This window comes from Kryptolebias marmoratus, linkage group LG2 (genome assembly GCF_001649575.2).
Source record: "Kryptolebias marmoratus isolate JLee-2015 linkage group LG2, ASM164957v2, whole genome shotgun sequence".
NCBI lineage: Eukaryota > Metazoa > Chordata > Actinopteri > Cyprinodontiformes > Rivulidae > Kryptolebias > Kryptolebias marmoratus.
In genome coordinates this window covers 15317183-15344669 of record NC_051431.1, presented here as the reverse complement: position 1 = coordinate 15344669, position 27487 = coordinate 15317183, and the positions used below count along the sequence as shown (strand labels likewise).

The 27487-nt window shown below is 37.5% G+C and overlaps 1 long non-coding RNA gene across 1 annotated transcript; it reads left to right on the top strand.

Annotated features, from left to right (window-relative positions):
* The first annotated feature begins 555 nt into the window (after nt 1–555).
* LOC112449783 lies at nt 556–17080 on the top strand. The gene is made up of 5 exons (XR_003038321.2): nt 556–687; nt 6109–6154; nt 13029–13221; nt 16452–16570; nt 16657–17080. It is a non-coding gene; the product is annotated as an uncharacterized LOC112449783 (long non-coding RNA).
* The last annotated feature ends 10407 nt before the right edge of the window (nt 17081–27487 follow it).

The window sequence follows — 27487 nt, the reverse complement described above, 5'->3', positions numbered from 1 at the left end:
AATCGCAGTTGAAATTTAACATATGGCCATCCATTATCGGTACATGCTTTTTCCTTTCTGGGGAGCTGGTGCCTATCTCCAGCGATCGTTGTGAGAGAGGTGGACAAGTTCATCCCAACGTCACATAGAGACAAACAAGACAAATTTAACATATGTGTATAAAATAATTACCATAATCTAAAGGAAGCACACGTAAAGTGATCGAGCTTACAATACGTCAGTTCATCAGCACTTCAACCTTTAATATAAAGACATACGTTTGCTGACTTTGTTTGTTGAGGCTTATTTGTTGTCTTGTTTGAGCAGACACTTTGTGTCAGACATGTTCAAGGTGTGCCGCATGGCTGCATTTAACAAAAGGGCTCCTGAGGGGATGTGGACTTTTGTTGTAGGATCCTCCCAATCATAAATTAATAAATTCATCAGGGGAACCTAAACACAGCGGGGATCTGTCAAACAGGGGCAGCCAGTGTGTCTTAGGAACCTAAAGTGGTTCAGCCGGTCAGCTCTTATACATAATTAACGTCAGCTTCTATGTCTCTGCCTTACAGATCCTGAAAAAAAAAGAGTTTGTGAATTTTGCACAAAAGAAACAAAAGCGTGGAAGGGAAGAGAAAGAAGCTTTTCTTGACAGACAATCAATGGTAGATCTGGAGAGAAGACATCTGAGATCTTTATGATATCTTTGTAAGTCTGATGCACTTTGACATGCTTTATGTCTACACTATTGCACCTTTTTCGAAGATGTTGCATGTGATTTATATCTATATTTGACCAGATTTTATCGCAATTACCTTGTTTTCTAAGAAGCTAATGTAATTGTTGTTTGATTCTTGTGTTGCTATGTTTTATTTTCTGGCTAAATAAGAGTATATGTCAGTTCTTATGATTTACAAGTTTCCTATGGAAGGGACTCCACAAGAACCAGATATTTACGTCTCCTTTGTGTCTGACTTGGAAGGCCCACAGTTTTATTGGGTAAACTTGGAAAAATAAAGAAGCTTTTACGTTTTTCTCCACTTTTTGAAATGAATTTTGTGAAAAGGAATCAAGAGGCCAAACATATTCAAAAGAAAACAAAACAAAAAAATCTTGACATAAATTTTAAAAAGCAGTCCCAGAGTAATATAAAAAAATAACATTAGAGAGTACCGAAATGACTCATGTAGACACTTTTGACACGTGTAATTTTGCTGTGCAAAATTGATGTTTTCATGTCAAAGTTAATGTTATATAGACACTGACTTCTTGTAATTTGTTAATGGCTGCAATTGTAGTTATTTATCAAATTAGGAAATACAGTTCTTTTAGAAACTTAAATTGACAAGACCAGTTCTGAAACAAGCAATTAGACAAAATATGGCTAATTTTTTTTCCAGCAAAGACTTCTCAGAATCATTAGTAGACAGAGAAAAGGAAGTGTGACCAGTCATGTCTGATTCAACCTGCACAGGATCAGTGGTTTTGAGGTGGAAGGGTGGGAGTTGTGTTTCACTTTTACAGTATACTGACTTTTGAAGTAAACATATGGCCTTTTATTACAGAAAATCCCAACACATTGTGAAAGGCTATTTAAAGAATTCAGATAATTATTTTTTTTTTGCTCGGGAAAGTGTTTCAGAAAATTTTGTGCGTAACTATTTACCGTCAGCCACGCCACACCTCAAGACGAGCATCGGGTTTTCATTTCCACCTTCATCCTCTGCTGAAATTACACGAGCATGGACTATTGAAATTCTCTCTGCAAGGCGTTTACTGATCTGATTTGTACAGCAGTTTAGGAGGCTAAAAGGATTATGGTCTATATCTGTACCTTCACTGTGAAAAAGTGCATGTTGTTATGGAAATAGGAACACCAGCACAATATTTTTAAAGGATGTTCTATGAGGCAACATGAGAGTAAAACCTGAAAATCAACAGTATAACACAACTTTAACAGTTTCCTTTGCTGCTTTTGAGATGAAGTTTAAAGATGGAAAAAAAAGATAAATAGAACTTGATGCACATTAGGAGGCCACCCCGACACTGATGATTGTGTCTACTGATCACTGATGAACATGATGCAGATTTTTAAAATATGCAGTTGAATCCTGATCCTTTTTTTATCTTGATCCTGTCAACATCAAATCTTTATCGTGTGCTGGGGTAAAATCTTAGAGAAAATTGTAAACAGTGTCAAAAAAATAATATAAAAAAGTGTTAAAAGGTTCTATCCTACTATACATGACTTGCTACTTATATGCTACTTATAATATTTGTCTTGTGAGATTCAAATTCTGATTGAGATTGTTCACACCTTGCAGTTTTACATTTTCTGCATACCTGCTCTGTATGCAGATTCACACTCAACCACGCCACACAGTAGGTTACCCAATCAGCGATGAGCTATCACAGCGGGTCTGCTGATGTTTCTCAAAAAAAACCAAAACAATACAACCAGGCACCTGAACTGCATTGTTATTTTGACATTAACATAGTTCGGAGCCATTTGAGTTGTATTTTTGTATTCATCTCTTGATAAGCTGAATTACCTAAGAGAGAAAAAGCAGCAAAGGGATGAGTGACTTCACAGAGCCCAGTGTCAGAATAAAGAAGGAGGATTTTAACCTGTAAAAATCCACCATAGTGAAACACGGTGTGCAGAAAGCTGTCAGCTGTTTTATACAGCATCAACAGGAATGTTACATCAGCCCTGTGTTTAAATAGATGAATATAATGCGACATATATCTGCTCAGACTGTCGTCCTGTGACTGACACAGCACATTACACTACACAGTGACCACAATGGGCCCAGTCAGCTCTAAAAACTAAAGAGAAACTCGCAACACTGCATCCTGCAATCCACGGTGATTAATAAAATCTCGACAACACAAACAGTTATATTGAGATGGATTCTGTCAAACAGATTAAAACCTTTAGCCAAAAAAGCAAAACTAAACAAACAAAAATCTTCATAATATTCCAAGTGATGACATGTTTCCCCCTTGAGATGTCCAGGTAACAACACTGCTGCTTGTCTGGGGATTACGTCAGTTCAATAGGAGGTCCTGTAGCGGAGCTTGGTACAGATTGTGTTCAGACTAATAAATGCGTCTTGAGGCTAACACCCATCCAAATGTAGTCTGATTGCTCAGGACGGGTGTTAATGACAGATGGGGTCTTAGAGCCTCCACCTGAGCAGTGGAGGTTTGTTTTTCTGTCTCTTCTTTTTTGGAGAGTTGTTGTTATCTGTTAAAAGTAAGTGAAAGAATTAAATAGAATTTGGCTATGACTTATGTACATCGTTACATTAGCCAAGTTCCAAGATGCCCAAACATGGTCAGGAGAAAAGGCAGTTTTTTTTTGTCACCTTAAACTTATTGAAGTTGTTTGGAATTATGTAATCCTAAAAGAAGAACGTCAGTTCTGTTCATGTAGCATGCTGCCACCAGTCCATGGCTGCTTGCACAGGATACCAATCCCAAGGCATCCCTCTGTGAGAATGCTCACCACATTTTATTTAAGATGCTCACTTGATATCTGTGTCTCATATAAAATCCCTCTCTACTTCTGCATGTGTCTTGGGAGCTGATCTATTTTCTAATGTTTTCTCCAGCTTCATCATCGAGAATCCCAGTATGTTTATCTCATCCAAGCCTGAGTTTTTATGCTGTGTTTTTAAATGTCCTCCCATGGGTGAGTGAATCTGACTGCATGTGCTCTATCTTTTCTGTTTTTCTGTGCGTCTGTGTGCACAAATCTGAGTCTGTGTGCAGGTGGGTGTCAGCTGACATGTGAATGGCAGTTAAAACACACTTTCCTGAGTATGTATACAGGCCTTCTATGTTTAGGGTTGTTTTTCCGTGTGTGTTCATGTGAGCATCTTCATGTTTGTGACAATGCGTATTCAGGCTGACGAGATATGTAAATAAACTAAACATTTCTATTCCAGGCTCCCATAATGACAATACAATGAGCAGCTGAAATAGTATAATACCAGCAAAGTTGATGGTTTGTTTACATGCGCTGATGCACATTGATGGGAGCCAAAAAACACCACAAAGACTGAATTGTAGCTCATTATAATCAGAATTAAGAGTAATAAATTCCTTTAGACAAACCAGATAACCTAATTAAAAGGACTAGCATTCTTTGGAGGAATGCATATTATGTGTCATCTTTAAGCTGTTATCGTATGTTGAGAAATGATGGTTCTAACTTTTTTTTTTTGTCATATCTTGAAAATAACAATATGCACAATTTCACAGGATAATGCAAACTTTTATGTGACCGGTTAGCACTCAAGATATGTGTTGTGAATGACTATCAGCTACAATCACGTCCAATTTTAGCTCAATAGCTGCAAAACTGACTAAATAAAATCCATTTTTGTGTTGGGTACGGTTAATTTAACTGTGTTAGCTGTCATGAATTGGATTGATTTTCTGAAGTCAGTTGTAGATCCAGGGAAGACTTCTTGAGTATTTCATTAAAATCCATCAATTTGTTCATGGGATGTGATATTTTGCTAACACACTGACAGGGTTGACTCTAATATGCAACGGCGACGTTTTAAACAATGATTTTGTTCAGTCTTGTTAGCTCTCAAATAAGTATGTGTTCGGGATGAGTCTCAGCTACTACTCATCCATCCATCCATCCATCCATCCATCCATCCATCCATCCATCCATCCATCCATCCATCCATCCATCCATCCATCCATCCATCCATCCATCCATCCATCCATCCATCCATCCATCCATCCATCCATCCATCCATCCATCCATCCATCCATCCATCCATCTTCTTTACATAATTTATTGCTATCTGCTTTTGGCAAAAATGTATTTTTTTCCACACCAATATGGATACAGGCAAATGGTCTTAGGCGAGCTGCATGATGAGAAAGTTGTTAGCATGGCTGCCTCACAGTAGGGAAGTGTTGAGCCTATCTATGTGGACTTGGCACATTCTCCCAGTGCTTGTGGGTGTGAGGGGTCATCTGTCTTCTGTGTCTCTGTGTTGACCCTGTGATGGACGGCCAGCCTGTACAGGGAGATTAAGTGGGTGTGTAAATAAGTGTTTGGAGGGGAATGGCTATCAGCTTTAATGAACAAAGAAAAGTCGGTGTGTGAAGGTAACACACGACTGTCAGTCTTAAGATCCAAGCAAGTCTCCAGCGACTGGTGCCTTTGGCATCGTGTCTTTGTAATTTATCAGCTAATGTTTTGCTCCAGATTTTGAATTACAATCCTCCTGTTGAGAATTATTTGTGAACATTTTAGTGTGTTCACATAATGTGGACTGACAGGGTTTTGGATGAGTCATGTAGCTTCAAAATTTCTCTTGTTCTCTTATAGTTTCAATGTTATGCAGTTGTATTTGAACTGGTTGATATATTGAGATTATCTGAAGGTCCTTCAAAGTTTTTCTTTGGATTTAGGCTGCCTTTCACTCAATTGCAGTTTTTTTAGGTCACTTCAATCTTACCTAAGAATCATTCAGGGATAAATAGGCTCCTAAACTAAAGAGTGAATCAGTGTTGTATTGACACATAACAGACAACTTAGCAAAGAACCAGTTTTAAATAGGATTTCTATTAACTTTGTTACTGGTAAACTGCCATAAAGACACGATTTGCTCCCACAACCTGAGGTTAACATGGTTTGACACATGAAATAGTATTTTAGCATCAACAAGGTGATTCTCAAAAAGCTATCTAAACACCACGAGGATGATGCATCTCTGAGGTCCTATGTAAGGACAATGATGAGTTTTTTTTATTATAGCCTAAAGATATGACTTTCAGTAGCTGTTCATCAACAGCATATATTTTTTTAGGTCTTGACACATTTTCTTTTGTCCACTTTGCTTGTCCACTTTCCTCATTGTTTAAATAATGGGCATGCTGTCACGACTATGTACAAGGAAATGAGTGAAAAAAAACCTTCAGAAAACTTGAATAACTAGTGATCAAGACCACCTTAAGATTACAAGTGAGTCTGGCTCCTTGGAAGCGAAAATAAAGAAAATAGTAGTGGTTTTGCATGGTACAGATTATATATACACATATAAACCAACATTTATCCATTCATCCATTTTCATTACCAATTTTTTTCCTCTCTAGGTCACAGGCGAACTGGTGCCTGTCTCCAGTATTCATTGTGAGAGAGGTAAGGTACACCCTGGACAGGTCACAAGACCATCACAGGGCATCACACAACCATCATTTACTTTACTTTTTCATTGGTTCATCCTTTAAAACTATTTATTAAATACTGTAAGTAAAGGTTTTGGGCCATTTCCCTGCCTTCTTACTCTTTTAATAAGACTTTCTGACAATAAAAAAAAAAACTCAACAATAACATACATGGAATCAACACTTGGTATTATAACATGATGGATGACTGATAAAGCCATGTTCTGCAGAGCTAACATGTTATTCACACCTGTCTGAGTCTACACACCCTAATTGAAATGCACACACATCTTACACAAGCTGTCAGGGCAAAAACCCTCTGAAATGCCTGGATCTCTCCAGCGTTTAAACAGACAGAGAGGCAGCAGCATGTGCTCTGAATTCTTTTGATTTGATTTGCTTTCATGTCAGATGGGTTAAAAAGATGGTTTCTCTGTCATTTTTTTTTTTCAAACATTTTGGAGCTCAGTTTTGGTTCTTTATTGTGAAATAGTAGTTATTTCCTAACTTGCTGTTGTTTTTCCAGCAACATACTGTACAGCACGTATTGTTCTGTCCTGTTTAAAGGTCAGTTTAACTGCTGAGAAAGCAGAGCTTTAAATACAGACCATATGAACTTCAAGTGGAGGAAAAGTTCACCTTAGTAGTTCACCATTACTTTCGTTTTAAAAAAGGCCTAGCATCTGCTGCCTTTTGTACCAGAGTTTTAAACTTTAAGTCAATACTTGTCAAATTGACTGATTTATATGACTTTTGAGCTTGCTAAAGACAGCTAGTGGAGGTGGCTGTCTTGAGATGGATTTACTCAAAAAAAAATCACTTGTAGATAATCAGCCAATTATTACTTTTTGAGAGTTTCATGAAATTCTGTTTTGGGGTTTAAGGAATATTTTACTAACAGACAAAAAGGAATGACTCCAATAGTTAATGCTAAAGATCTCACACAATAAGAAGCACTTGGAGTATGTGTTGTAAATAATGCTCAGCTACAACCACACCAATTTTTACTACATCTGTAAAACTGACTGAATTTGATGGTTGCAGAGGCACATCTAATAATTGTTTCCTGAAAGTTTAATCAAAACCTGTCTTCTGGGTTAAGGAAATATTTTTGCTAACATATAGAGTTGACTCTAAATAGTTAATGCAAAGATTTAACCAATGATCTTACACTATGTGTTAGTGCATAAAATGTGCCGGGGCTCAGTTTCAGCTACTACCACACCAAATTCAAATAAAGACAACAATAATGCAAATAAACACTACAAATGTAACCACATTATAACTCGTGTTTCTGCGATCAGCCGACCCTGCTGTTTCCAGGCGCTCATCAAGTATCTCTGGTTCATTTTCCTCAGTCCGCCACCTGACAGCCTGCCCGGAGGCGCTTCCTTGTTTTGTCCCTCTCCAGACTCCTTCAAGCTAACTCTGTCCTATTCTCCTTGTCTGGTTCCCTGTAGCCACAGAATTAAAATCCCCGGTGCCTGCACACATGACATCTGCAGCTCTACACCTTCAGGCTGATAAATGATCCCCCCCACGACCATCCCCTCGATTGACTCCAATTTCTCTGCACCAGTCTGGCCATCAATACAGCACACTTCACTCCTGTGGTGAAATCATCTCCCTGCTCCTGTCAGATTAACAGAGTTCATAAATGTTAGCATATTCATCTTTCACTTCCCTACTCTGAAGTCCTTCTGCTTCATTAGCTACATCCTTATTCACTTCTCCAAGTGCACCTCTTGTAAACATGATCCTCCATTTCTGCTACCCACAAGTTTAAAAATGACTTACAATGACTTTTATAAAGTTTTAACTCAAACAGCTTCAGGAAATTAGAAGTACTAACAGTTAAAATCTTCTGAAGTTGGTTTGTGTGGAGAGGTTCTGAACAATTAACATCTTACCCGCTGTAGATAGTTCTTTGAATGGCTTTACTTTGGAGAAATAAGGTTTAATTCTGATCAGCTTTCAAAGCAGCTTATGCAAACACTGTCTTATAAATCTTTATAACATAGACAGTTTTGCATTACATAATCATTCAGGAATATTACAATATTCCGGGTGGAAGTGCTACAGCTAGCTGCTGCTGCTGTTTGTGCTCACAGATAAGAATTGTGTGTAATGTGAAATATAAAATGAATGGTATTGTAAAGCTTTATAAATTCACAAACTAGCCATTAGCTTGAAAATACTGTCAGAATTAAACTCAGTTTCTTCAGACAGAAGTTGTTCAAAGAGCTATCTACAGCTGGTAAGTTATTAATTGTTCATGACCTTTCTACAGAACCTCATTTCAAAAGATTTGAACTATTACAAAATCTAATATTACTAATAACAAAATCTTAGGTTAACCAATGTAGTAATTGCAAACAATATAAATATAACAAACATAACTAGTGTTAGCCTTTTTTATACCTGACAATAAGACAGTTGGGCCTACTGTTGACATGATGTAAGTGTAAATTTATGTATATATATATATATATATATATATATATATATATATATATATATATTCACACACATACAGGATAGCACTTTCAGCAGAATGGCGCTGAAGCAGCCTGTTAAGTAGACTTGTGGGGAAACAGCACCTTGCATTTGTAGTTACTTCAAATAACAAATGTAATAAATACTAATGTTTGAGCCATAAAAAAAATAAATTTAGTGATTTTAATTATTTCATTTTGTTTTGTTTTCAGAGTTCAGCTCAAGAAGGATGTAAAGTCTCTCTCAGCTGAAGAAAGCTAACTTAATGTGGCTGTAAAATGGGCCAAAGACGACAAATTAAGTTCACAGTAAGAGCCTGTGAGGTAATCAGAACCAGACATGGGGGGCTGCTTATCATTTAGCTTTAATCCTCTCAAACATCTAGGTAAATTTTTAAGGGGTTAACCAACGTCCTCCACGCCCAACAATACTGGCATTTTACAAATTGTACAAATGTTTGCTGTGTGGGTTGGCGAGAACTTGGTGTTCAGACAGGTTTCTAATGAACGTCACAGAGACATGCCTGAAGCACAAAAACTTGAATGATTGAAAACTACGGGTGGAAAATGCGTCACACAGGTTCATTATTCAGATAAGAAAACAGATGTGCGGTTTTATTGCAATTCAGTGATTTAATGACTCATAAAATCACACATTTATTGTTTCGGAGAAATAGCTTAACTTTGGGTTGCTGTTGTTTGCCATAAAGATTTGTGCGAAGGTTGGAAACACGAAGCAGTTAAATATACTCATTTAGAGTCAGAAAAGAGACCAGGCGCTTCAGCTGTTTCTTAAACACTTTCCAATAAGATTTCCAGGAAAAAAAAAACAAACAAAAAAACTCGAGACAACAGTCAATCATAACTGAACTAACAATTACAATACTTTTAAATGCATGGTTTTTATAGATGACAATCCCACAAGTCTTTGCATTCACAAGCAGGAAACAGCCCCTGGGCCAAGCGACCACCCCCAGCTGAGATCACAAAGCGTTTTCTATCCAAGTCAAAGACATGTTGGTAATGCTACATGACACACTGACAGAAAATATGCAACACAAACTGTACGCTGTGCTCAGAGAAGAGAAGCTTGAAACGTGAGAGCTTTTGTTTCTGTTGTAAGCGAGGAGAAATGACATGTCATTAAAGAGGGGGTGAAGAATTTCATCTCTTTGTGGCTAAAATAAATTAAAAAAAAAAGAGTAAAGGCCTCACATCCCATGAGGAAGCGCACATCACTCACCACTTTTCGAGCCAGAGTTTTAAACTAGGATCATTTTATGATGAGAAAATCAACTTTGTAAATGCCGTTAAGCACCATCACATGCGATATTGCAAGCTCCCCTGAGATGTGTTGGAATATGTGCTGAGGATGACTCTCAGCTGCCACCACACCAAATTTTAGCTCAGTAACTGTAAAACTGACGGAGTTAGAGCCAGTTTTGTGTTGGCTATTGGTGATTATCATTGGTGGCCATTTTGAATTGGGGTGACTCCAAAAGTTAATGAGTTGTAGATGTTCATCCAATGATTACTTTCTGTAAGTTTCATTCAAATCTATCCAGTGGTTTATGAGATATTTTACAAACACAACACACAGGCAAAATGAGCTTGCCTTTTTGTATTTTTTATTTTTTTACTAACTTTCAGAGCTTCAATGGAAGTGAAGCTTTTTTTTATTAATTTAGTGTGTGGTTCACTTTTGAAACACTAGAGGACAGTAAGAGATTTCAGAGAACAGGAAGGGGAAAGAAGCAAAAAGAGTAGGAGTTCAAACCTGGGAAGCAAAGGAGAAAATTGAGTCTAAAGAGACAGAATGAGACCACAAAGTTTCATACCACGGTCAAAAACAGCAACGATCACAAGACTGACAAGGGCTGAAGATAAAACGGGAGGACAAAAGAGATGGACATTCAGACAAGGAAGGAACAGTTTGAAGAGAGAATCAAATAATATCAGAGACATAGAGATGGCTAGATAAGAAAGAACAATCTGTGTGGGATGTTAAAAAAAAAATTAAAAAATAAATAAATGGCAGATTGGGAGATAAACGGATGCAGAGCTGGGAGACGATGTGCTTGGTGAGGGCCGAGATAGAGAAGATATCTGATTTGAAAGTGTACCGCTACCGTTTGAAATCAGATTCAGGCTGTAGTGCTGTCAGCAAAGAAACAAATTAACTTTAGTTCTCCTCTGATCTGATTTTTTTTTACTTTTTCGTGTTTCTCGTTTTCTCGTTCCAACTTTCTGTTTGTTTTTTTTTTTTTCTCCACCCCATCTTACCACGTCTCCTCTATCTCCCTCTCTATTACAAGACGGTTTTTAGGAAATTACAGTCATTCTTTGAAAAGCTGCTCATAAATCAAAGCCGCACTCACAAACTGAAAAATGAGGGAATTAGCATGCTGGAAAGCTTCGAGCACGCTCAAAACATTTCCAGCCTTTCATCCCGTTTTGTAATATCTATTAGAGCGCTCTAAGGTCACAAAAAAAAAAAAAAAAATGACACTGATACTTGAATACTTTGTCAGCACCTGATGCAACGCTGCAGGCTGGGTCTGGGTCAGGTCTTGCAACCTTTAAGCCTTAAACTGTGAACTAGAGTGCAGCTTATCGGAGAATCCTTTTTGTTTTCATGTTTTTTTTTCTCCATGTTTTGTTCAGTCTACTTATGCATACTTTGTGCTTTTTTACCTCTTTAGATAAAACCTTCAGGTCATGAGTGCTATGACTTTTGGTATATGTAACTTTATACTTTTCAAAATATATTTTCAATATTAATATAAAATAAATATTTCCTTAAAGAAATACATTAAGGTCTCTTCAATTCTATCAGAAACACTAATCGCTTTAAAATCTGCTTCAGCATACTTGCTGAATTTATGTGTTCTTATACTACTTTTAGTTTTAAGCTACTGTTTTGCTACTTTTAGCTTCAAGCTAGTCTTTTGCCACATTGAGCTTTTAGTTACCATTTTACTACTCTAGCTTTTAGCTAACCTTTTGCTGTTTATAGCTAGCATTTTAGCACATTTAAGCAAGCTCCATGCTATTATTAGTCTCCAGCTGCTGTTTTACTATTTTTCTTTATTTCGTGTTTGTGTATTACTACTTTCAGATAGCATTTCCCTCCTTTTTAAGTTTAACCTCTTTTAGCTTTAACAACTCAGGTTTTTGCAAATTTAGGCTAAGTCATTCAGCGCTCAGCACTCACACTGCATTTTCACAGAAAATGCATTTTCTCCAGGAGTGATGTGTGATTCCAATTAAAGGTGGGAAATCTTTTCTTTCAAACCAGCAAAAGATTTGTCTTATGCTCAACAATAGGCTGTATAAAATGTCAAAGGGACAAACCAAGCCCACCCTCTCGTCTCTTCTGGGGACTCCTGAGCAAGGTGAACCCTCCTGTCACCTGGGTAACACCTCTTTTGTTTTACTTAATGATTTGCCTTTCTGATGCAAGTCACCAAGCTGCTTGAATACATTAAGACTCTAGTGTGGGCCCAACTACCCAGCAGGCCTCCACATGTCCCAAACTGCCTTCATCCTAAAGTGGGAGCCTTCTAGAGGCACTCAAAGGGCTTTGATAATGAGCAGATGTTAGAGCCTTGGTGCGAGTGGTATGGTCTCTCGCATGGTGTGGTCTTGCTCTTGCCTTTTCCTGAGAATAATATCAACAAGTCCAACTTTGCATGCTAAACACTATGGTAAAGGACCAAAGCTGTGTGCTATGCACTGCAAAATACAATCTATAATGGTGGAATAAAACCTAATATTGCCGAACATGCTCTGCAGAACAAAGGTGCACTAATGTTCTTAAAAAAATGTACAATAACTGGACCACATGTAGTCTCTTAAAGTCATTAAAGAAATAGTACAGATCTTTTGAAATAGGGATTTGTGGAAAAGTTATGAACAATTATTTTACCTGTTGCTGACTTGATTTATCTGTTCTTTCAGCATTAATCAACAGTTTTTTCCATTTGAAACTATACTGTCTTTAAACATATCAGCACTGCCTTTTGTTTCAGGTCTTGATGAGACATGCATGTTGCATGATTCAGGTTCTGAAGGTTATCTTCTGTTCATAAAAAATACTGACATTGACTGCAGGAAATCACAAGGGTTCCAGAAATTTGCCTCCTGCGTCCCAGAACTTGTAGTACTACTCAGCTTTATCATATGCAGTCACATGAAAGAATGCTTACTGCAGGAATTTAGATTAAAAACCAAGATCTCAAGGCCTCCAAAAGAGGCAACAGAAATTAAATATTGTGATGTAAAAGCTGGAAAAGGCTTGCCAATTTTTTTTTTCTGTAAGTGTGTACTAAAGATTTTTTTTTTTTTTTCTAGAGGCATACTATCAAGACGCATGAAGGTGAAATCACTCATCACTTCTGTTTTGTGGAAAAGCAGTGATATCCCTCTTCAAACACAGCGAGGTGTCTTGAAGCAAGCTGGCCTTAAAGCTGCAGTCAGCACTCATCAGACCTGCGCTGAGTTAACAGAACGCTGCAGCTCAGTTTAACCTCCGGGAGGCCAACAGGTAATTTTAAACCCCGCTGATCATTTATCTCCTCGGAAAGAAAAGGCTGATGGGACGGCTGACCTCGACGATAGTCTTCTGGCAGATTCACTGTCTGTCAAACGGCGTCAGCGTGCACGACATGAGGGAAATACAAGCTTAGCCCTGGTGGATACGATTCAGATGGAAGACATGTAAAGAGCCCACAGTGACTTTTGCTTTGTGCACTTATAGGATAATAAATACTTTTGCTGCATCATATATATTCCCACACACATACATAATGAGGAATTAACTTATGTGATGTTAATTCATAATTATGCACATTAGAAGCACAGAGCAGTGTTCACAAAGCTTTTATGTTGCGTATATTGCACATGTATTGGGTTAAGGGTAGGAAAGTTACAGCATGCTATGGTAAACGAACCACGTATGCTATGTAGCCTTAGCATAAATGCACAACTGTTATTGTTGATATGGTGTTTTATTCTAACCTGTGACCCCATTGCTGCTTATCTGTCACACTCACAGATGGATAGAGAACAGAGGCTCACACTGCGATGGTTGTGTAAGCTATGTTTTTAAGCTTCAGATGTTTAGAGTTAGATAAAATGAAACTGGACCATGTATTCCTCCAGACTGATTAAGCCTGTTTACTTGTACATGCAGCCACTTGAGATGACTTTTGTTATACACTGGCACTACATAATTAAACTGAAACGTACCTGAAAGAACATTTGCTCATTGCGATTTTGTTTTCAAAGAATTGCACCAGAGAACTGAAAACACAATGGTCTTACAATAGACACAAATTAATATATTCTATGTCAAATAAATAGATGTGTAACAATTACGTTTCAATGACTTCTCAAATTATGCTCGTGAGCAGCTTCCTGCGTCAATAAGTGTCTGACTTACATGCTAAACACAACATGCTTGTGTCTACTTTCCTAATTACTTAGTTGTAGAAGTAATTTGTATTTCAGAAAAAAGCACATTTGAATACGCAGTAAGACAATAAATAATTGTGCAAAACTGAGTTGCAGTGTTGTTTGCTCTAACTGGTGAATGTGAATTGTCGGTCTGACAACAAATCACATAATAAATACAAAAAGCACATGAAAACATCATGAGTACGTGTCACAGGAAGTTATTTTCTGGACATTTTTGACAGCACATGCTGACAGGAGCACTGAAATTTGCCCGAAAGAAATACCATTGTTTTAATTTGACAACGTATTTATTTTTTATGTGAACACTTGAACTACTGATATAAAACGTCATTCTCTTGTCATCGCAATCTGGTTGTCTGTTGTCCTGCCGCTTTCTAAATATTAAAACTGCCCCAGAGATATTAGAGGTTCATTTTCCTGTGGCTGTTGTTGATTCTAAATCAATTTCTAGTGGAATCACACTCGTTAACAAAGCCCTGGATTGCAGCAGCCTGTGTTTTCTGTGTCTTGGTGTAATCCCAAATTGACTCGCTTTTGTTTAGATCAGAATTGAACTAAATGAAATTCGCCTAATTGCTACCAAAAAAAATTCATACCTTCACAAAATGACTCGGGAGGATGAAAAGATGCATTTTTTCTTTGCAGGAACCAAAATATGTTTTGCAGGTACAAGTTCCTGACTTCTTCATTTGACTTCTTCAAATACACAAACCAGGGAATAAACAGAATATCTACGACCGACAACAGCCGTGCTCAGAAAGATTACTTTTAAATGAACATGAGTTAGGGTTTGCAGTATTGAACATTTGTGATTAAATCTCCACCACAGCTTGGGAAAAGTTTCAAGCCGCACAAGTGTCTGTTTCTGTTTGGAATCTCACCATTCAAACCTAACCATTCCCGCAGGTTTCAATAAGTGAGAGAGACACAGTGCACGTCAGTGCTTGAGGTGATAGGCAATCATGAGACCAAAACGTCGAATATAAAATAAACGGAATGTTTTATCATGTCTTTAACAGGTGTTATGTTCTGAAAGACAAGTAAAGGTATCTGCACTTTAGCACAAACCAGTGGGAAGGTGCCACATTGCACATTTCATTGACAACTAATGTTTTAACTCATCTTTGGAAGTGGAGTTCTATGAAGGAGTTATAAACAATTTATACTCTGCCTGTTGTAGAAAGCTCTACGAATAACCTCAGATTGGAAAAATAGTTTAATTCTGACTCCACTGACAAGATAACAGCAAAGCTAAGCAGGGCCAAGACCAATGTGGACTGCAGCCGTTTTTAAACATCTTGAATATTTTTCTCGCACTTCATGCTAATGCTTATTTAACCTTTACACCACTGTCAGTATTACATCGCAGTTATTCCGGGGAGAATTATTGTGAAAATCCTGTAGGAAATGCTACAGGTAGCTGTTGCTGCCACCATTTATGCTTGCAAAAATTCAAACAAGTCTATTTAAATAACTGTAATATGAGATTAACGGCAATGGAAAGTGTCCAGCGAACATCTACGCCACTCCAGCTCAGACTAGCTGTTTGCTTGTCATTCCGGGCGGAAAGCTCTGTTTCTTCAAGCTAAAGTCATTTAAAAGCTATCTGCAATGGGCAAGAGATTAATTATGTTTATTAATTATTAACCTCTCCATAGAACCCTATATTAAAAGATCAGAACTATTGCTTTAAGCCAATTTCTCTGACAAATGTTCAGCAGAGATTCAGCAGACTCAATTACCAAAAACATTTAAGGTAATTTGGACTTATTTGGAAAAAAGTTGCGATTCACAAGCTGTCACTCTTTTTGGTTCACTAGAAAAAGGCCTTGGGGCTGCTCGAGCAGTTGAAGTAGAGATAGAAATAGTTAGATTAAAATAAAAACAGAGCAGGCACAATAAACCAGACCCTACAATCATAGGTACCGTATGCAGAGATTACACTGCCTTGCTTAGCCTGAAGCATACAAAGGTTGTAATCATATAGATGTATGACTGCTATTTAAATCCCTGTGTGTCACGGCACATGGAATTTTCAGTGTTAGACTGAAGCAACATGTTAATCAAACGTGTTCTCCTATAATGTAACACAAGTAATCAACATGCAAACTCACAAAACATCAGTTTTCTACAATGAAACAGTGCTGCAGAATCGCTTCAGGCGTCTGTTTTTCCCTTCAGAAATAATCAGCTTGTTTTGGGATGAGCTGCGGTTCTTTGCTAATTTAATTTGTCATAACCAAGATCCGTTTCTACCATGATGTCTTGTAATGTAGCCCTCTTAATTCTACCCTGCAGCAGACAGATGCAGTGTGTCCCGCTGGCAGCAAAATGACCAAAAGTCAGAAGTCAGATGATGAGAGGAAGCTGCGTGGAGGTGCCTTAAGAATCGGTCTCCTTATAAAATGCATGTGCCTGTAAGAGCATTTTTCATTTTTCTTCCTGTCATGAGTAGTTTATAATGCCGGCGTGTATAAAGCTGTTGCTTTGTGTGTGTTTTTAGGTGACTAATGGATCTTTTTTTCTTTGGCGGCATGCTAATCCAGAGGACACACACATTCTCACCCGAAGTCTCACACACATCCTGGTCCACATCCATTTTTCATTACAATTCTAAAAGTATTCCTTATTATTTTACAAATCATGTTAATATACTTATGCAAATTTATGCTGCCTAAGATGGCTTTCTTCCAAGACTTGTGTTTATGAATCTCCCTCAAATAAAGCTTAAATTATGAAAACTTTTTTTGTGCTATTTTTCCAGTCCTACAGCAATGCATCATCTATCTCAGATTTTCACCCAAATAAATAAATCACAAAAATGCAGGCTGTTGGCCAGGAAATGTTTTTTTTCCCTTTTCTTTTCTGTTTGATAGAAGCATTTGTTGATGTGGACGTGAATAAAGACTGATGTATTCTTTGTCACAGTTACTTGTTTTCCTGATGGACAAAGGTGACCACCCCTTTAAAGCTACAGTTGACATATTTTAAAACTTCTTTGCCTTTTTATGATATTGAGAAGCTTTTGTACCCAGCTTCACCTGTGCCTTCTCTGTTCAGAACCAACTATGAATTCCGTGTGAGCTACTGGATAGATAAAATCTCTCTACTCCTTGGACTCTTCTGACATGTCCTACTCAAACAAATTCTCATAAAAAAAAAAAAAACCTCACTGAACCACTCACCTGCCTGACCCACTCTCCACTGCTCCACTGCCTCTCTCCTCCTGACACGTGCATCCTCCTACCACCTCCTCGTAACGTGAAAAACAGAACCAAGCGGAAAAAAAACGAAGACGAAGAAATCATATAATTATATAATTACTTGAGCATTGTCAAGATGCCCTTTAATTCCCATCCACTCTCTAATGAAGATGACCTCCACATGACCTGCAATGTAAATACATTTTCCCTTTACGTCAGTTCTTTGGTTAAGATCTCAAGAGCCTATTTCAGGAAAATTAATACATTTATTTATTCATTCATTAATTGCCTTAAAACAACTATATAAAATAGAATGTACAAATCAAATGAAAAAAGAAGAAAAAAATCTTATAATTTCTGCCCCTTTTGTCCAAAGAATATATTCAAACAATAGGAATTTACAGAGAAATAAAACTAATCAAAACAATATCAACTCAAATAATAATTCTTATGGATTCACATCATGCTATTTCATATTTCTTCAAAAAATACTGTGACAGTTATGCTTTCTGTTACACTTTTTGTTACCTTTCGTCTGCCATTTAATGAAGGGATTGTTTCAATAATTTGAAGTGGAGTTTTAAGGAAATGTTATGAACAATTCTTTTACCTGTTGTAAAAAGTTCACTAAACAACCTCAGTTTAAAGAAACAGAGTTTAATTCTGAATGTATTGACAATCTAACAGCTTGTCCAAACAGACCAAAGTAGAAAGTAAAAGTATGAACGAAGGTTCATACAAATGCTATTTTAAAAACTTTTCCTCTACCATCAGTTTTACATTACAAGGTTATCCAAGCATAAATATTAAAATATTCCTGCTGAAAGTGCCCCAGGCTGCACCAGAAGCCGTTAGCTCATCAGTCTAGTAAAAATTAAACCATTTCTACAAAATCTTGCTGCTCAAAAAGCTATGCACAACAGGTGTTCATAAACTTTCCACAGAACCCCTTCAAAATTTTCAATGCTTTAATTACCAGTCTTTAAACCTCTGTTTCTATCCTCCTTCTACTTCTGTCTGCTTTTATTTAATTTAGATGATTCATTTGGGAATATTTATTTTTTTCTTTTACTTTATAATTTAAGTACCTAATAAAATTACTTGCAACACAAGTATTTGTATATTAGCTGACATATTAAGTGTTTTAAAACCATTTTCTTTTTGACTAACTTCTACACTCTTTCCCATGTTTCGTATTCTGTTTTGTCTGCTCTCTACAAGCTTCCTTTCAGAAACACATTCATTAATTAATCTTGATCATGTCATACCTCACATTATCCTTGTCCTCGTCTACATTTTACACGCCACTAAACAAATCTACTTCCCTCTTTCTACACTCGCTCTACTTTTAATTATTCACTGTCTACATAAATAAATTAAAGGTTCTGCAGTCTGAAAAAACCCAACATTGGAGGGTTTTTACCTGTCCTTCTGAACTGCTTTGAAAGAAGCGTCTTCTGGAGCAGTGAGCGTATTATTGCTGTGCACAAATAAAGACACGGTGTATAAAGAGGGGCACTACCTGCAGTCTATCAGAGAGGAGGTTTAAGGTGCATCTAAGACCCAAATGTATTTTGTTTGGAGAAGCAATTTGCTAAAAAATTGGGCAAGCCAAGCTGCAGGTTAGACAATAACATCAACATTAGTTGATTGTACCAAAAGGAAAGCAGCTTTATGATGCCAGCAGTGATGGATAATGCCTATTAGCCATCTATTTTTCCCCATTACTTCTGTAGCTTTTATAAAAAAGAACTGTTCTTCAATATTTTGTATCTTCTCCCTTTCCGAAGCAGTACTTTGTAACTTTAAAATAACACAGACATATGCAGTCATGTAATAATAGCCGCTCACAAAGCCCAAACTTTGTGTCGATTTAATGGAGAAACATAACTTTGTCACCTTATTTGAATTCTCTGTTTAACATCTCTGTTCGAAAAAAAAAAGAAAAGTTCTTTCAAATCTTCCCCATGTCTCGAGGCCTGGTGTTGCCGATGGGAGTAACGTTGTGCATGTGTCATGTTAGAGAGGAACAAATGTCCTTTGAACACTAAATTGTTCTTGATTTGGACTCTTACCATGACAAAAACATCTCTATCATAACAGGGTTATCGTTAAATTAGAGATGTGAATCTTGCGACCCCGAGGAAGGAGGATGGTTTAATCAAAAACGTCTTTAATCTCAGCATGAAATCACTTTAACCACAGCAGGGGTCGGATGGTTGGCGTTCATTATCACAGGAAACATATTCATCCCAAACATGGGGTCATGTACTGTACGTGTTTGCATCTTAAAAAAAGAGACATCAATGTTGAAGTCCTAGGATTTTGCTTAGGATCCCTGTGATTTAATTTTAGAAATTGTGTTTCATGGTCCATATTCTGCATGTGTTTCCTCCATGGAGTTCAACACACTCAGGGTTTTTCCAGGTGATCTGGCTTAATACCACGGATAATGTGGAAACTGTGATTAACTAATTGCCAGTTTGGTAAGACAACCCAGGTTTTACAACTCTGGGATTGTCGTGATGTGAAGAAACGGAGACGAACTTGGAGTGCAGACTCATTTTAGACAGAAAACTAATTTATTTAAAAAAATAAAAGATAATCCAAAACAAAAAGCTGACAAGGCAGCAAAACTAAATAGAACAAAATTCAAGCATGGTACGATGGCAAAAACAGGAGGCAAAGATGGGAACCAAGAGACAGGCCACAAACAACAATGAACCAGCAGAGTGTGACTGGGTTTTTAAACACTGAGGGTGATGAGGTAAGTGGGCACAGGTGAAGCAATTAGTAGAACTTGAGGCAGGTGTGGATGAGCGTGGCAGAAAGGCAAGAAGAGAGACTGAGGAGGAGTGGAAAGTCACAGGCACAGGTGAACATGAACACAAAAACCTAAACCCAAAAGGAAGACATCTGAAAACACAACTAAAACAAAAAAAACCCATGAAGAACAATAACTAAACACAAAAAACCCAAATCCCGACAGGTATCTGCACATTCATGTAAAATGTTGGGAATCACATGCTCAATCCTAATCATGGATCGGGAAGGGAAGCTCTCAAAAAGGCTGATATGCCTGAAATGCCTGAATTAAAGTTCTAGTATTCCTTGAAGGAACACAGATTGGTCATTGTCTTTCATGCAGCATGAAAATTTATTATTTTAACTTGTTCACCAATGTCTGATCTGTATGCAGGTCCTGCTCACCATCAATACTAAGTGACAATAGACAGAAGTTACTTTTACAGTCATGAGAAAAAGCTGATGCATGAAGTTGACGGTGAAACATTAACATCTGCTCCAAGCACGACTGTAAAATAAACAGCCCTACAGATTGAATTAACAGGAACTATGAGTATAGAAAGCCAGTTAGTGCTCGAGACTTTCTTTTCTGGATTTAAAAGTATACACTCAGACGATGCTGGTTTTGTGTAGCTGGTTTTGCTTGAAAGCCATGTGACAGGAAGACGCTGCAGGTCTCAGCGAAACTATTTTTCCAAATTTTGCCTTGATTTGTTTGACCACTGAGCCAATATGATAAATTATAAATGATTTTTTTTTTCAAAGAAACCTGCAGATGAACAAGAATCTGTTCACCGTGTGGCTTTTAAATATGCAACCTAAGACTGAACTCATACATTTAAATTGGAAAGAGTTTGTAAATGATTTTCAGTGGAGCGTCCCTAAACCTGTAGGGAAGGATCATTTTTTTCTAATACCATGCCATAAACAGTATTAAATATTATGAAAAATTATTTAGCCTAAGTCCAGATGAATTCAATTTTTTAAGTATTAAAAAAAACTAAAAAATCGGTGTCAGTTGCCTTTAACTAAAGGTTCTAAAGCTTCACATTGCCATTTATCTTCCCTGAGCTTGTTCAGTCTCTCCCTTGGGCTTTCTGTGGCTGCTGCCAGCCTATACAGTAAATCTCAACACTAGTTTTAAATCCTTGCATTGGTCCCTGTAGCAAGCAGTGACTTAAAAGAAGACTGGAGTATTACTAGAGTCCAAATTCCCCAACATATATGGTGCAAAAACCATATGGCAGAAACAGCTTTAATGTACTGTTGGAGTCGGTGTTAATTCTTTAGAAATACAGAAACTGGAAAAATAAAATAAAAGTGTATGAATGACACAGTAGTGAAATTTATACAACAATAACAAATTACTTTAAATAACTTTATCGGATGTAACATTTATATTATATTATGTGAATACATTTCCTTCTGCATTTTCCCAATATTTTGTTTAGAACTATATGTTTATTTTTATTAAGAGTCCAAAAATGTCATGATGGGTGGAAAAAGAGGCAAACCCAGAGCACAGACTCATTTTCAAAAAGGAAAAGAAACTATAATTTATTTACAATAAATACAAAACAAAGGGCTGCAAAGCTAGACATAACAGAAATCCAAAACTGAGACACAAGACAAGGGTGACAACCAGACAGCGCATGAAACGACAACAGACCAGCGAGTAAGTGGAGGAGATGACCGGGTTTTAAAGACAGGAGGTAATTACGGGAAGTGGGCACAGGTGAGATGATTGCAAAGCTTGGGGCAGGTGTAGATGGGCGTGGCAGGCAGACAAGAGACAGACTGAGGAGAAGTGAATGATGACAGAGGCACAGAGAAGACAAAACGTGAAGACAACAATAAACCCAAGCCAAAAGAAACCAGAACCACTAAATACAAAAAGAAACACACAGTAAAACCGACTCCTGACAAAAAATCATCTAAATATGCTGTTATTTTTCCAATTAAGGGCACTGTGGAGATAAAGTACATTTATTTTAAACTTCATCTACCAACTAGATGTCACCTGCTCATATCCCCACTACCACTCTGTTCCCCAAAAACACTGCAATATCTGTGACTGACAAAATTACAAGCAAAATCTAGACTTCCCAATGTAGCATGTGAGGAGGATGTCCACACATGGGGGTGTGGATGTGGGTGGGGGTTCCTGTTCTAGAGCCTAGGTACCTGATTAAACCCTGGGAAGGTCTCCTAACCAATCTTCTACTTGAGTCGCCCTTCTCTGCTAGCTTTGCCTCCTGGCTGTCCTAATGAACGGTGCCCCTTTTCACGTTGTACACGAGACCTCCCCACTAACCTGTGGTTTTTCATCTGTTTGCAAAATCTCAACCAGTGGGTTCTCAGAAAGCAATCATTCAATGTTGTCTTGAATCAGGAGTCAGCCTAATTCAAGATAGCTGTCACAGCAAATCAACCTTGCAAACACAAAAATGTCTAGAACTCAGTTAATCTTTACAGATACTGAGCTAAAATTTGGTGTGATAGTAGTTGAGAGTTATCTCCAGCACGTATTCCAAGTGCTAACAGATCACACAAGATCTTCATTGAAAACTTTGGCACATAAAGCAGCCAACAATATGCATTCCTTCAAGGAATGCAAATTGTTTTATTTCTTTTTAGGGGTTAACTTAAAAACTTTGTTTTATTCATTGTATTACCATATAAAGTCCACACATGCAGGCTGGGCCAAAAAAAGCACAAGCAAGGAGAGAGACATTTAAGGCATTAATAACTTAAACTCACTACACAGACGCTGCTATATAATGAACATGTGGAGCACTTGTCTCAAACCTCCTGGGAACCAAAGCGATCACTGATTAAAGAATCCATATGCTTAACGGAACATCTGCCTTTTCATAATTCATTCCCCCATAAAGTGATAAAGCACACAGCCCTCCCCCAAAATGGTGAGATCAGTTTTTATTTGTTTCTTGTTTATGTTACATGGTCTGCTGCCCAATTGCAAGGACGTAGCTGCAGACTGTCCTCCAAACCAAGCTGTTGCAGTCCTAAATTAGTTTGCTGCTGTAGTAAATTTATGCTCGTGGAGTGTAGCTGAATGCACAGATTTGTCGCACTGAAAAACCAACATGAATTATCTTTGACATAGAATGTGGAAGATTTAAATTGTCTTTGGCATAACAGTGTAAAAGATACAGAGCATAACTGATACGAAGGGCTATAGCATACAAGCAGTTGACTTAATTACTGTAGAAGCCTTCATGCTACTCCTAATGTATTATCGGGATCAAATAAGATATAGAAAATTTAATCAGCTTTGAGAACTGTACAAGATTTTCAGGGCGTCTTCTTGGCAGTGGATGCAAACACTGCAGCTGTTGGTCATTTAAAACTGTTAAAGATCCTCATCATCCTCGTGAATGCCAGTGACATTCTCACTTGGGCTCTACTGATATCCTATTATATGTAACATTACGGCGGTTTTAGTAACACTTTACTCTGATTCTCATGATGTGTTTTCTGCTGTACAATGCTTCTGTTTATTTCTCAGGTCATTTTATCACTCCTCACACACAACTGTAATCCATTCTATTGTCTGTTCCATTATTTTCACCCCTAAGGTTTCAAAACCTCCCAAAGAAAATTAATTTTCCTTAAAAATTACTTGTAAAGTTAATCCTTTCGATCACCAGCTGCCAAAGGCGAAGTGGGGGTAATGTTTTTGCCTGTGCTTGTGTGTTCATTAGTCTGTAGGGTCAGCAAAACATCTCATGCACCACTGGAGGGATTTTAGTAAAAGCTCAGTATCTGTAAAACTGACAGATAGCAAAGGTTGCTTAGCTGTGGCAGCCATCTTGAATGGGATTGACTCAAAAATTGTAGTTGTAGAAGTGCATCTAATGATTACTTTTTGAGAGTTTCATTTAAATCCACTCAATGTTTCATGAGATTTATTTATTTTTTTGCCAACACTACAGAGAGACAAATGAAGACAGACGAACACGCACAGACATGAGCTTTAACATCATCGCCTTTGGGCGATAAATTTTGTTTGAAAGTTGCTGTGAGATCATGTGAAGGCTTTCATTTTGGTGGGATTAAAATGTAAGATAATTGCATGTTTAGGGTGCGGGCTCCTTTTTTGTACACTACTATAAAATCAAACATATTGTTAAGGAAAACAAGAAGTGCTAATTGGGGTTACCCAAGCTGTTATTTTGTGTGTAGAGGTGGAGGTGAGACATTCTGGCAGTTTTTATCGATTTTTTTCTTCTCCACATGAAATTAGGCAAAAGGAAGTAATTTATTTAGAGGTCTGATGGGACTCAAAACAAATCTGTGCTCATGGAAAACAACTTGTTGCCCCGAATTTATCTTCACCTCATTTATAGTACTTACAGTGAGTCAGTGGTCCACTGAAAGACGTGTTGACAGAACAACCTCGGAGGCATGCAAAACTTACACGGAGAGCCATGAAGAATTCATGCGTACAGTGGTTAACCTGTTAAAGCAATAGTTCAGATCAGTTCAAGTGAGAAAGGTGTGGAAAGGTTATGAACAATTAATATCTCACCTCTTGTAGATAGCTGTGTGAATGACCTCATTTTAAAGGAATAGTTTAATTCTGATTGGACTGATGAGCTAACACCAAGACCAAGCAAGGCCATCGCATGGTTATTCCAGCAGACGTATTGTGATATTCCAGCCAGGAGTGCTATAGCCTGCTCCGGAGGTTCTACAGCTAGCTGCTGCTGCTATTTGTGCTTGAAAAAACAAACATTTTATGATGTAAATAACAGTGGTATCTTACTAACAAAAAACATATACTTACATTTTGTTTCATTTAGCAAATTCTTCCCAAACATAGCTGCATATCCCACTGGTTATTCCAACAGAAAAATCATATATTCCTTCAGGAAGTGTCCCAGTGCTGCAGCTAGCAGCATCTAGTGATTTTTTTGCACGTTCAAAAATCATAGTTAATTGTGTAAATAACCGTATAATGCAAAACTGATATAAAAGTAAGAGTTTATAAAGAAGTGTTTGCATGGAATAGGAAATTTGTTATAAGACAAAAGCAACTAGGTTTGCTCTTGACTTCTGTCAGACTAGATACTAGCTTGTCATTCTGGCCAGAATTAAACTTTTTTACCACACGGAGGTTGTTCAATTAAATATCTACAGCAGGTAGGACATTATTGGCTCAAACCCTTTCCATAGAACCCCACTTCCACAGTCGTCAGGCTTTGAGGTTTGGGGGGCAAAGGTAATTTTGTCAGGCCTAATAGGAATTTCAAATACATGTTGACTATACATACAGGAGGAGCTGCATAAATACTTTGTGTATGTGTGTGTGTTACACAACCAATGAATTCATAGGTTGTAGAAAATACACTTTTAAAATGTATTTCTGAAATTATTTATTTGTCAAACAATTTGGAGAAAAAAGTAATCTGAATCCATCTTTTGATAATTTGTATACCTACAAATGCAAACAGAAAGCATAATGGTGACAGAAACACTTTCTTTGTGCTACAGTTTCACTAACGGAAAAAAAAAAAGAAAGACTCAACCTGAAGATGAGTTGAGGGATAATGCTATTTATACATTCAAATCAGTGCCGTCTTCATGCAGAGAACGGGGTGATGCCATTGTTATCCCCAGCTCTGACTGGTAAAATTAAGCAAGGCTTCTCATGTATTTAAACACAATTATAATCAATGAAGTTACTGTGGTGTTGCTGATTAAAAAAGATAAGGCATACAGAGGCTTAAAGTTAGTGCACTAATTTATTAATCCCACCACATGAGACTGTTGCTGTTTGTATTCTTTCAGATCTTACTGTGAGAGCTCACTGTACACTAAGCAAATAAACTATAGAAAAAAGAGACTAAAAACATATACTAATTGTGGTCTACAGGGACCACACAGAGGCAGTTTAAACTGAACAATTTTTTTTTTTTGTTCAATTTGCTATATTTATCACCTGTTTTTAGAAGAGGCTATTAAAGGTATAGTTTTTGACCAGGTCTGTGTGTGGATGCTTTAAGCCTTAGCAAAATATCTCAAAACAATTGGACAGATTTATAGAATCGCTCCGAAAGTAATAAATGGATCTACGTACAACTTAGCTAAGTAACCTTATCAAACATAAAAATGCCTATAACTCAGTTTTACAGATACTGATGTGATATTAGTGTGATAGTAGCCTACTCCAAACATCAACTGATTATGCTAGGTCTGTTTTCAAAACTAATTATAGAAGTCTGTTAGAGGAAAGTATCTCATTGGCCACTGGGCAAACTGAAATGAAATGTTCAGAAAGTAGTCATTAAAGATCTACATCTACAGCTGATCAACTTGTGGCATCAACCCAATTCAAGATGGCCACCACATCCAACTCAACTTACAAAACACAAAAACAGCTCCAACATAATCAGGGTTACAGATATAAACCTAAAATTTGGTGTGGTAATAGCCGAGCACAATCCACAACCTATACTCAAAGCACTACACACGTCGATATATTTTTGCCTAAAAACTTTGTCATTACATGTTGGTGTCTATTAGCAAGATATCTCATGAACCACTGGATAGATTTTAATGAACTTTTTAGAAAGTAGTCAGTGGATTTATAACTGAATAATGTTTGGAGTCAACCCAATTCAAAAAGTTCACCACAGCTAATTAATATCAGCCAACACAGAAACGGCTATAACGGTCAAATCTACCGATATTGACCTATGATTTGGTGTGTTAGTAACTCAGAATATTTCTCAATACATCCTCTGAGCCCTAATACATCTTGCAAAAGCTCAAAATATTGCATGAGATTGCACATCGTCATGGAACAAGGCGAAGGACCAAACGGCAGCAGGTTGTCTTGTAGATTTAATGGGAAAAAACAGAGCATTAACAAAACCCAGCAACCCACAAAACACAATGGAGAAACTGACACCAGTGACTGAGGGAGAGGTGACTAAATAATCAAAATAGGACACAGGTGCGGAAAAGGAGCAGGGCAGCAGGGGCCAGGGAGAACAGAAAAACCTGAAACAGACACCAAAAGTGCAGACTACAACACACATCACATCGTTTACAAGTTCGACCGAAAAGGCTCCATCCCTTCCCACGTGAGACTAGTTTAGTTTAAAACTCTGACATGAAATGTGGCAGGTGATATGCATTCCTTTAAGGCAGGGGTCTCTAATCCTGGTCCTCGAGGGCCACTATCCTGCATGTTTTCCTTGTTTCCCTGCTCCAACACACCTGATTCAGTGGTTAAATCACCTCTTCGTGTTCTGCAGAAGCCTGTTAATCACCCATTGATTCAAATCAGGTGTGTTG